Here is a 12,332-nt window from a genome sequence, read left to right as displayed (position 1 = left end):
TCGTTCCCAATACTCATCCATGTACTTATAGGCAGACGAACCTGGCCTGTCTGGAAGTGCTGACATATACTTAAAATAAATAAACTCCTTAGCCCTCGCCATGCCACCTGTTTTGGGGTCCCGGACATTAAGCAAGGATGATGTGAATTACATGTTACACTTTCGGATGATTAACGAGCAACAGGTGGAGGACATCAGCATCGACGTTTTCTACAAGCCTCACTTTCTTGACGTTCACTGTGGCTAGTTTGATTTACTTCGTATTTTCCAGGTAACCCAATGACAGTTGAGAGTAGACGGCTCATTGGACCAGCAAGTAGACCTAGTAGTTGTGATAACATGGCCTATTAATCTAACCCAAGTGTAAACTCAATTGTATAACTGAACTACGTACATTTAGACATTTTAATGTTCCTTATTGTTATAAATACAAAAATCAAGTAAACTTATATATTTTTTGTCACATTTTCCGTTTACTGTGTCATCGTAAACCTCACTTTATCCTCTGAGAATAATGTACATATTGCATATCTCAGCCAATGCTTTTTTAAATGTTAAACCCTGCTCTCTCTGCCAGGGAGGATACAGATGCTGACAACAACCTTCGAGTGGGTCTCCTGATGGTTGTCTCCTTCTTCCTCATCATCAGTGTCCTGGCCTTCCCCAATGGTACTCACTCAGTCATTGCCTTGTACTTGACAATAGCTCAGCCCAGCACCTGGTAGAAAACGTGTGTCTGCATGGGGTGGGTGGGAGGAATGTTGTTCTAGTGTAGATCATTGGTCACATAATAGTTGTTCAGGTCTTTTGAGTTCTTCCAAGATTCGAAACTAGTCTACAGCATGGCCTTTTGCAGCTTGACATAGTTTTGATTGTACGAGTGAATGGGATACCCACTGTTTGCAGTATATGCTACGTTAACTTTGGAAGTGCAGTGTATGAGGGTTTTGGTAGAGCCACTCTTATAATGGTAGATACATGTATACGTGTGTAAAGGCAGTATTTAATTTAACCACTTCAGGTCCATTCACCCGACCACATCCTGCGATTTGGCGCATGGTATTTGGTGAGTAGGCCTACTGCACAGTATATGTCATCATCAGGGGAACTCCTTTATGGAACCATGTTCATGGAACTCAGCTCTGATTGGTTCCTTCCTGTTGTCAGGTATGAGTGTTCTGTACTTCCTGTTCCTGGTCATCCTCCTCTTCCTGAACTGGGCTCAGGTGAATAGACTCATGTACTGGGTGGACCCCAACCTACGCTATGCTAACCGTGAGGCTGATATCATGGTGAGTGATTTTCATCTCAATATGTTACTGTATTCATTCACCACATGCCGGACACCATATTCGGTGGGTGTAGTTGCCCCTAGACGCTGATCTTGGTTCAGTTCAGCATTTTTCCAACTGTCAGGTTATGATCGGGGGAGGGGCAGCTGTTTCTAGATCTGTACTTTGGGGAAACTTAACCCTGGAGCTTGTATTCAAGATGATCCATGACTCCCCCTCCATTATCCTATTACATCCATCCTTTAGTTTAAATCCCATGCCATGTTTTCACAATGAAAAGGTAGGCTAAATTCTGATGAAGTGATCCTGGTTTAGGTTTGGAAAGCTCTCCAATCCGGAGGGTAATCCAATGACATTTGCAGGAGACCGAGGCGCAACTTTGGTTTTAGAAGTGGGACACGCACACATGTGTACACACACACACACACACTATTGTTCAAAAGTTTGGGGTCATTTGAAATGTCCTTGTTTTTGAAAGAAAAGCAACATTTTTATCCATTAAAATAATATCAAATTGATCAGAAATACAGTGTAGTCATTGTTAATGTTGTAAATGAGCAACCATCTCTCCTGTGTTCCAATGGCACATTGTGTTAGTTAATCCAAGTTTATAATTTTAAAAGGCTAATTGATCATTAGAAAACACTTTTGCAATTATGTTAGCACAGCTGAAAACTGTTGTTCTGATTAAAGAAGCAATCAAACTGGCCTTCTTTAGACTAGTTGAGTATCTGAAGAATCACCATTTGTAGGTTCAATTACAGGCTCCAAATGTCCAGAAACAAAGAACTTTCTAATGCAACTCATCAGTCTATTCTTGTTCTGAGAAATGAAGGCTATTTCATGCCAGAAATTGCCAAGAAACTGAAGATCTCGTACAACGATGTGTACTACTCCCTTCACAGAACAGCACAAACTGGCCCTAACCAAAATAGAAAGGAGTGGGAGGCCCCGGTGCACAACTGAGTACGAGGACAAGCACATTAGCTTCTAGTTTGAGAAAACAGACGCCTCACAAGTCCTCAACTGGCAGCTTCATTAAATAATACCTGCAAAACACCAGTCTCAACGTCAACATGAAAGAGGCAACTCTGGGATGCTGGGCTTCTATCCAGAGTTGCAAAGAAAAAGCCATATCTCAGACGTGCCAATAAAAATAAAAGATAAAGATGGGCAAAAGAACACAGACACTGGACAGAGGAAGATTGGAAAAAACGTGTTATGGACAGACGAATCGTAGGTTTTAGGTGTTTGGATCACAAAGAAGAACATTTGTGAGACGCAGAAAAAATAAAAAGATACTGGAGGAGTGCTTGACGCCATCTGTCAAGCATGGTGGAGGCAATGTGATGGTCTGGGGGTGCATTGGTGGTGGTAAAGTGGGAGATTTGCACAGGGTAAAAGGGATCGTGAAGGAAGGCTATCACTCCTTTTGCAACACCATGCCATACCCTGTGGATGGCTCCTAATTGGGGCCAATTTCCTCCTACAACAGGACAATGACCCAAAGCACAGCTCCAAACTATGCAAGAACTATTTAGGGAAGAAGCAGTCAGCTGGTATTCTGTCTATAATGGAGTGGCCAGCACAGTCACCGGTTGTCATGCATATTGAGCTGTTGTGGGAGCAGCTTGACCGTATGGTACGTAGGAAATGCCATTCAAGCCAATCCAACTTGTGTGAGATGCTTCAGGAACCATGGGGTGAAATCTCTTCAGATTACCTCAACAAATTGACAACTAGAATGCCAAAGGTCTGCAAGTCTGTAATTGCTGCAAATGGAGGATTCTTTCACGAAAGCAAAGTTTGAAGGACACAATTATTATTTCAATTAAAAATCATTATTTATAACCTTGTCAACATCTTGACTATATTTCCTATTCATTTTGCAACTTGTTTCATGGAAAACAAGTGACCCCAAACTTTTGAACGATAGTGTGTGTGTGTATGTCACTTAGAAATGTCCTTGTTTATATAAAATATATATATATATATATATATAAGTGTGTGTGTGTAGTACCTTTCAACAGTTTGGACACCTACTCATTCAAGGGTTTTTCTTTATTTGTACTATTTTCTACATTGTAGAATAATAATCTAGACATCAAAACTATGAAATAACACATGGAATCATGTGGTAACCAAAAGTGTTAAATAAAAAAAATACATTTGAGATTCTTGAAATTAGCCACCTTTTGCCTTGAGGACAGCTTTGCACACTCTTGGCATTCTCTCAACGAGCTTCATGGGGTAGTCACCTGGAATGGATTTCAATTAACATGTGTGCCTTAAGTTAATTTGTAGATTTACTTTCCTTTTTAATGCGTTTGAGCCAATCAGTTGTGTTGTAACAAGGTAGGGGTGGTATACAGAAGGCTGTGTGGTAAAAAACCAAGTCCATATTATGGCAAGAACAGCAGCTCAAATAAGCAGAGAAACTACAGTCCATTACTTTAAGACATGAAGGTCAGTCAATGTGGAACAAGAACTTTGAACGTTTCTTCAAGTGCAGTAAAAAAAAACCATCAAGCGTCATGATGAAACTGGCTCTCATGAGGACTGCAACAGGAAAGGAAAACCAGGAGTTACATTTGCTGCAGAGGATAAGTTCATTAGAGTTACCAGCCTCAGAAATTGCAGCCCAAATAAATGCTTCACAGAGTAAGACACATCTGAACATCAACTGAATTACTGAACTGAACTGAAATTCAACTGAAATTGCTACAAAGAAGCCCCTACTAAAAGACACCAATAAGAAGAAGAGACTTGATTGGGCCAAGAAACCCAAGCAATGGACATTGGACCGGTGGAAATCTGTCCTTTAGTCTGATGAGTCTAAATATACGATCTTTGGTTCCAACCGCCGTGTCTTTGTGATACGCAGAGCAGGTGAATGAATGATCTCTGCATGTGTGGTTTCCACCGTGAAGCATGGAGGAGGAGGTGTCATTGTGTGGGGGTTCTTTGCTGGTGACATTGTCAGTGATTTATTTAGTATTCAAGGCACACTTAATGGTGCACACTTAATGATGCACCATTCCATCTGGTTTGCGCTTAGTGGGACTAACATGTTTTTCAACAGGACAATGACCCAAACACATCTCCAGGCTGTGTAAGGGCTATTTGACCAAGAAGGAGAGTGATGGTGCTGCATCAGATGACCTGGCCTCCACAATCACCCGACCTCAACCCAATTGAGATGGTTTGGCATGAGTTGGACTGCAGAGTGAAGAAAAAGCAGCCAACAAGTGCTCAGCATATGTGGGAACTATTTCTAGACTGTGGGAAAATCATTCCAGGTGAAGCTGGTTGAGAGAATGCCAAGAGTGTGCAAAGCTGTCAAGGCAAAGGATTGCTACTTTGAAGAATCTAAAATCTAAAATATATTTGGATTTGTTTAACACTTTTTTTGGTTACTACATGATTCCATATGTGTGTTTTCATAGTTTTGTTGTCTTCATTATTCATTATAAAAAAAACGTCCTCTCGCTGTCAACTGCGTTTATTTTCAGCAAACTTAACATGTGTAAATATTGGTATGAACATAACAAGATTCAACAACTGAGACATAAACTGAACAAGTTCCACAGACGTGACTAACAGAAATTGAATAATGTGGCCCTCAACAAAGGAGGGGTCAAAAGTAACAGCCAGTATCTGGTGTGGCCACCAGCTGCAATAAGTACTGCAGTGCATCTCCTCCTCATGGACTGCACCAGATTTGCCCGTTCTTGCAGTTGACAGCGAGAGGCTTTTTTATTTTTTAAAATTTGTTATTTTATAGAGTTCAAGTCAAAAGTTTGGACACCTACTCATCGGTCGTTCTGCCCAACAAGGCTGTTATAACCCACTGTTCTCTGGGCGCCGAAAACGTGGATGTTGATTTAAGGCAGCTTCCTGCACCTCTGATTCAGAGGGGTTAAATGCAGAAGACACATTTCAGTTCAAGGCATTCAGTTGTACAACTGACTAGGTATACCCTTTTCCTTTCACACCACTGTATTATGTCTTCTCTGCCTTTTCTGTGTTCATGTCTTACCTGGCCTTTCTCCTCCTGCAGGAATATGCAGTGAACTGCCACGTGATAACCTGGGAGCGGGTCCTGAGCCACTTTGACATCTTTGTGTTTGGGAATTTTGCGGGCTGGGCCATGAAGGCCCTGCTCATCCGCAGCTACGGCGTCTGCTGGACCATCAGCATCACCAGGGAGCTCACTGAGGTAAATAAAAGTGCATCCCAAATGGCACTCTATTCCCTATACAGTGCACACATTTTGACCAGAGCCATATGGACCCTCAAAAGTGGTGCACTATATAGGGAATATGGTGCCTTTTAGGACACACATGTCTTTGTGAAGTCCTGCTCAATTTCTAACAACAGATCACATTTCGGTTTCAGTCCACATGTTGCTTCTGATTTATTCTATTGGATGTGCTCATTTAAGTCAAATGTCACCACCTCATTCACCTCACTCTCTTTCTGTCTCGCTCTCTCAGCTGTTCTTCATGCACCTGCTCCCTAACTTTTCTGAGTGCTGGTGGTACCAGGTGATCCTGGACTTCCTGCTTTGTAATGGAGGGGGCATCTGGCTGGGCATGACTGTGTGTCGCTTCCTAGAGATGCACACCTACCAGTTGGCCAGCATCAAGTGAGTTATCCTTCTATTGGATTCCTCCCTTTTCCTGTAGTCTCATGACAGATGGCACAATACAGTTAAACTACATTATTCTATTGAATTTCTGCCTGCTCTGATTAATTGCATGTGTGCTTTCTCATTTACACTGAGTGTACAAAACATTAGGAATACCTTAATATAGAGTTGCCCTACCCCTTTTAACCCGCAGAACAGCCTCAATTAGTCAGGGCATGGACTCTACTAGGTGTTGAAGCGTTCCAAAGGGATGCTAGCCAATGTGGACTCCGATGCTTCCCACAGGTGTCAAGTTGGCTGGATGTTGTTTGGGTGGTGGACCATTCATGATACACACAGGAAACTGTTGTGGTGGTTAATTTCTATACTATCAAATGAGGAGAGACAAACTTATCACACAAGTCAGAGTTATACTTCAACTAAATCTGTATTCACTTATTAATAAGGAAGCAGGTCAATACAACACGCATATAAAGTGAATTGATTGAGTGCTCTATGATGGCTGGTCGATGAATCTCCTTCAGGTGATTCGTTCAGAGCCCTGAGACAAAAGTACAAAGGTATTTTATAGCTAAGATAAACCCCCTTCAGTCTACATGACGAACAACAGATGTATGGAATGGGTCACAAGGTTAAGATTTGTATGAAAGATACTTATAATTCACAGCAGACAGTATCTGCCGATAAAAACAGTTATCTTTGTGTAGAGACCTAGGTCTGGCCCTGGGGTCATCTCTCCCTGGTACCCTATAGAACAGAAACATGCTCTGGAATGCGGTATCCGAAAGACATTGTAAATCTCCTGTCAGTGTTATCTCTGAGGCCCACTTTCAATTCACACAGACACAATAGTTATAAGAACCCTCTATGCTGTTGAATAAAACAACCATTTTATGGAATAAAAGTATTATAACATAATCTTGTAATTACCACCATACTGTTGAGTGTGAAAAATCCAGCAGCGTTGCAGTTCTTGACACACTCAAATCAGTGTGCCTGGCACCTAGTACCATACCCCGTTCAAAGGCACTTAAATATTTTGTCTTGCCCATTCACCCTCTGAATGGCACACATACACAATCCATATCTCAAATGTCTCAAGGCTTAAAAATCCTTTAACCTGTTTCCTCCCCTTTGTCTACACTGATTTGAAGTGGATTAAACAAGTGACATCAATAAGGGATCATAGCTTTCACCTGGATTCACCTGGTCAGTCTATGTAATGGAACGGCATGCTTTGTACACTCAGCGTACAGTGCCTTGCGAAAGTATTCGGCCCCCTTGAACTTTGCGACCTTTTGCCACATTTCAGGCTTCAAACATAAAGATATAAAACTGTATTTTTTTTGTGAAGAATCAACAACAAGTGGGACACAATCATGAAGTGGAACGACATTTATTGGATATTTCAAACTTTTTTAACAAATCAAAAACTGAAAAATTGGGCGTGCAAAATTATTCAGCCCCCTTAAGTTAATACTTTGTAGCGCCACCTTTTGCTGCGATTACAGCTGTAAGTCGCTTGGGGTATGTCTATCAGTTTTGGACATCGAGAGACTGACATTTTTTTCCCATTCCTCCTTGCAAAACAGCTCGAGCTCAGTGAGGTTGGATGGAGAGCATTTGTGAACAGCAGTTTTCAGTTCTTTCCACAGATTCTCGATTGGATTCAGGTCTGGACTTTGACTTGGCCATTCTAACACCTGGATATGTTTATTTTTGAACCATTCCATTGTAGATTTTGCTTTATGTTTTGGATCATTGTCTTGTTGGAAGACAAATCTCCGTCCCAGTCTCAGGTCTTTTGCAGACTCAATCAGGTTTTCTTCCAGAATGGTCCTGTATTTGGCTCCATCCATCTTCCCATAAATTTTAACCATCTTCCCTGTCCCTGCTGAAGAAAAGCAGGCCCAAACCTTGATGCTGCCACCACCATGTTTGACAGTGGGGATGGTGTGTTCAGCTGTGTTGCTTTTACGCCAAACATAAGGTTTTGCATTGTTGCCAAAAAGTTCAATTTTGGTTTCATCATTTCATAGGTGTCTCCCAGGTGGCTTGTGGCAAACTTTAAACAACACTTTTTATGGATATCTTTAAGAAATGGCTTTCTTCTTGCCACTCTTCCATAAAGGCCAGATTATTGCAATATACGACTCATTGTTGTCCTATGGACAGAGTCTCCCACCTCAGCTGTAGATCTTTGCAGTTCATCCAGAGTGATCATGGGCCTCTTGGCTGCATATCTGATCATGTCTTCTCCTTGTATGAGCTGAAAATTTAGAAGGACGGCCAGGTCTTGGTAGATTTGCAGTGGTCTGATACTCCTTCCATTTCAATATTATCGCTTGCACAGTGCTCCTTGGGATGTTTAAAGCTTGGGAAATCTTTTTGTATCCAAATCCGGCTTTAAACTTCTTCACAACAGTATCTCGGACCTGCCTGGTGTGTTCCTTGTTCTTCATGATGCTCTCTGCGCTTTTAACGGACCTCTGAGACTATCACAGTGCAGGTGCATTTATACGGAGACTTGATTGCACACAGGTGGATTGTATTTATCATCATTAGTCATTTAGGTCAACATTGAATCATTCAGAGATCCTCACTGAACTTCTGGAGAGAGTTTGCTGCACTGAAAGTAAAGGGGCTGAATAATTTTGCACGCCCAATTTTTCAGTTTTTGATTTGTTAAAAAAGTTTGAAATATCCAATAAATGTCGTTCCACTTCATGATTGTCTCCCACTTGTTGTTGATTCTTCACAAAAAAATACATGCCTGAAATGCCTGAAATGTGGCAAAAGGTCGCAAAGTTCAAGGGGGCCGAATACTTTCGCAAGGCACTGTATGTAACTCTCTTTTTGCCTGTATCTGTGTGTTTAACCTTTATGTGTCTGTGTCTGAACACTCATCAGTGGTACTTCCCAGTGTGTAGGTGTACCTCTGGTTGTATATCTGTATCTATGATGTGTCTTCAGAGACATCCATACGACCACAGGGAAACTGAAACGAGTTCTGCTCCCGTTCACCCCAGCCAGCTGGACCTACATACACTGGTTAGACCCCAAGTCCTCCTTCCAGAGGTTGGCTGGGGTCTACCTCTTTATGATCCTCTGGCAGGTGACCTCTGACCTGGAAATGATACATAGTATGTAGTGTCAGGGTTAGAATTCAGAATCCATTTATGTCATTACTCTTATGTCATTACTCTGTGTATATTGACTGATAAGTCATTTGTGATTGAACAAATTTGTGAAACAAATGGAGTTGAACAATATTTGTATTTAAGTTTGTTTTCTATGATCTTGTCTTATTGACGGTGCTGAAGATTATGGGCTAGATGTTATGGTATCTAAGCTGTGAGTTCAGTGATGATTTTAATATACATGTTGCTGGACTACTTTACTTCCTGTCTGTCCTCCTTTCCTCTAAACAGCTGACTGAGTTGAACACTTTCTTCCTGAAGCACATCTTCGTGTTCCAGGCTTTTCACACACTCAGCTGGTGCCGGATCCTCCTCCTTGGAATCATCACAGCCCCTACTGTACGGTAGGGACTCCTCCAACATGCCACTCCACACGTGCTCTACATTATAGAGGCACAAGGGGGTTTTGACAGACACCTGCAGTCTCTTCTCATATAGATGGAATTGAGTTTAAATAAGTTTTGAACTATTTCTGTAAACCGTTCTGTTTATCGTAATGATTTGACAGTCGTTTTTGTCATGGCTGTAGATAAACTGTATCTAATGTTCGTCTTCCTATTCTTTCCGACAGTATTATGCGTATCTGACAGACACACAGTGCAAAAGAGTGGGAACACAATGTTGGATGTTTGGGTGAGTCTCGTCTGGATCCTCTAATGGCCATTTCTAATGTTGCGACCACGTCATTGACAAACATCTCAGAAGTGCTGTGAATGGGAAATTAGGTCACGTACAGTTTTATTCAAAATATTGTAAAGATGCTGACCTCATCTCAGTCCTAAGCTAGTGATTGCCCTGACTAGGTGCTGGTATCCACGTGTGACCTGGTAACCACGTGTGACCAGATTGCTCTCTCACTATTAAATAGAAAACAACGAGGGCCTTATATGCCCCTGGCTTCACCCCTTCAATATTATAAGCACAGCAAAAGTCTATGTACCCTCTGCAGTCTGGTGACTAGAATTAATGAGGAAATGTATTTGTTTTCTGTGACTGTGTGCATTTTAACATAGTGCCATTAACAAAAATATATATATTTTGCTATAGATAATGCTTGTTGTAAAATGCAATTATTGTTAAAGGTGAATGTTTGGTGGTGAGTGTCCGTTAACAACGGTCTCTATCTAACCCACAGGGCCATAGCCTTCCTGGAGGCCCTAGCGTGCATCAAGTTTGGTCAGGATGTGTTCTCCAAAACACAAGGCCGGTATGTGTTCCAGTGGCTCCTTTAGAGCGTCTCTGAGCGTGAGGATGGTAACCTAAAAGACTTGTGTGGTTACGTCCCTGATGACATCACATGTAAGCATCAGAGTCAAGTGGAATGTATTTTTATATACACTGCTCAAAAAAATAAAGGGAACACTTAAACAACACAATGTAACTCCAAGATAATCACACTTCTGTGAAATCAAACTGTCCACTTAGGAAGCAACACTGATTGACAATAAATTTCACATGCTGTTGTGCAAATGGAATAGACAACAGGTGGAAATTATAGGCAATTAGCAAGACACCCCCAATAAAGGAGTGGTTCTGCAGGGGGTGACCACAGACCTCTTCTCAGTTCCTATGCTTCCTGGCTGATGTTTTGGTCACTTTTGAATGCTGGCGGTGCTTTCACTCTAGTGGTAGCATGAGACGGAGTCTACAACCCACACAAGTGGCTCAGGTAGTGCAGCTCATCCAGGATGGCACATCAATGCGAGCTGTGGCAAGAAGGTTTGCTGTGTCTGTCAGCGTAGTGTCCAGAGCATGGAGGCGCCACCAGGAGACAGGCCAGTACATCAGGAGACGTGGAGGAGGCCGTAGGAGGGCAACAACCCAGCAGCAGGACCGCTACCTCCGCCTTTGTGCAAGGAGGAGCAGGGGGAGCACTGCCAGAATTACCTCCAGCAGGTCACAAATGTGCATGTGTCTGCTCAAACGGTCAGAAACAGACTTCATGAGGGTGGTATGAGGACCCGACGTCCACAGGTGGAGGTTGTGCTTACAGCCCAACACCGTGCAGGATGTTTTTCATTTGCCAGAGAACACCAAGATTGGCAAATTCACCACTGGCGCCCTCTGCTCTTCACAGATGTAAGCAGGTTCACACTGAGCACATGTGACAGTCTGGAGACGCCGTGGAGAACGTTCTGCTGCCTGCAACATCCTCCAGCATGACTGGTTTGGCAGTGGGTCAGTCATGGTGTGGGGTGGCATTTCTTTGGGGGGCCTCAGACCCCTTGTGAGACCATATTTTGGTGCGGTTGGCCCTGGGTTCCTCCTAATGCAAGACAATGCTAGACCTCATGTGGCTGGAGTGTGTCAGCAGTTCCTGCAAGAGGAAGGCATTGATGCTATGGACTGGCCCGCCCGTTCCCCAGACCTGAATCCAATTGAGCACATCTGAGACATCATGTCTCGCTCCATCCACCAACGCCACGTTGCACCACAGACTGTCCAGGAGTTGGCGGATGCTTTAGTCCAGGTCTGGGAGGAGATCCCTCAGGAGACCATCCACCACCTCATCAGGAGCATGCCCAGGCATTGTAGGGAGGTCATACAGGCATGTGGAGGCCACACACACTGCTGAGCCTCATTTTGACTTGTTTTAAGGACATTACATCAAAGTTGGATCAGCCTGTAGTGTGGTTTTCCACTTTAATTTTGAGTGTGACTCCAAATCCAGACCTCCATGGGTTGATAAATTTGATTTCCATTGATAATGTGTGATTTTGTTGTCAGCACATTCAACTATGTAAGGAAAACAGTATTTAATAAAAATATTTCATTCATTCAGATCTAGGATGGGTTATTTTAGTGTTCCCTTTATTTTTTTGAGCAGTGTATATAAAGCATAATCGTATTTGCTGATGTTCATCAAGGAGCCTATTCCCTGTTTGTGCTCTTGTAGGTGAGAGAGATTCTTGGAAAAACTCAGCCAGCTCATCTAAATGAAGGAGAGGCTCTGGGAGAACCAAAGCTGTCAATGGACACGATGATTAAAAGCAAAGAGAGCCAATGAAGGGACCACATCCCTACTGCACCCAACAACTCTGTGGTGAGATGGAAGGTGGAGAATTTGGGAGAGGAGGTTCAAGAGGTGGGGATATTACATTGGTTGAATAGGTGGTTGAACAAGGAGAAAGTAAATTAAGCATAAACTGAATGGAAAAGGCTGAGCAGAGAGCTTTACTACATTTACCT

The 12,332-nt window shown here is 42.5% G+C and overlaps 1 pseudogene across 1 annotated transcript; it reads left to right on the top strand.

Annotated features, from left to right (window-relative positions):
- Window position 1: 1 nt before the first annotated feature.
- Window positions 2–12,131, top strand: LOC110488001 (phosphatidylserine synthase 1-like; annotated as a pseudogene). Its single transcript, XR_016493520.1, has 11 exons — window positions 2–271; window positions 578–669; window positions 1,022–1,066; window positions 1,168–1,292; window positions 5,353–5,511; window positions 5,789–5,940; window positions 8,917–9,058; window positions 9,375–9,483; window positions 9,707–9,776; window positions 10,279–10,442; window positions 12,040–12,131. The product of XR_016493520.1 is annotated as a phosphatidylserine synthase 1-like (transcript).
- Window positions 12,132–12,332: the final 201 nt, after the last annotated feature.

Source organism: Oncorhynchus mykiss, chromosome 30, assembly GCF_057628025.1.
Source record: "Oncorhynchus mykiss isolate SJ-2025 chromosome 30, ASM5762802v1, whole genome shotgun sequence".
NCBI lineage: Eukaryota > Metazoa > Chordata > Actinopteri > Salmoniformes > Salmonidae > Oncorhynchus > Oncorhynchus mykiss.
Note: the sequence above shows the minus strand (reverse complement) of the source record. Positions and strands in the feature narration are given on the sequence as shown.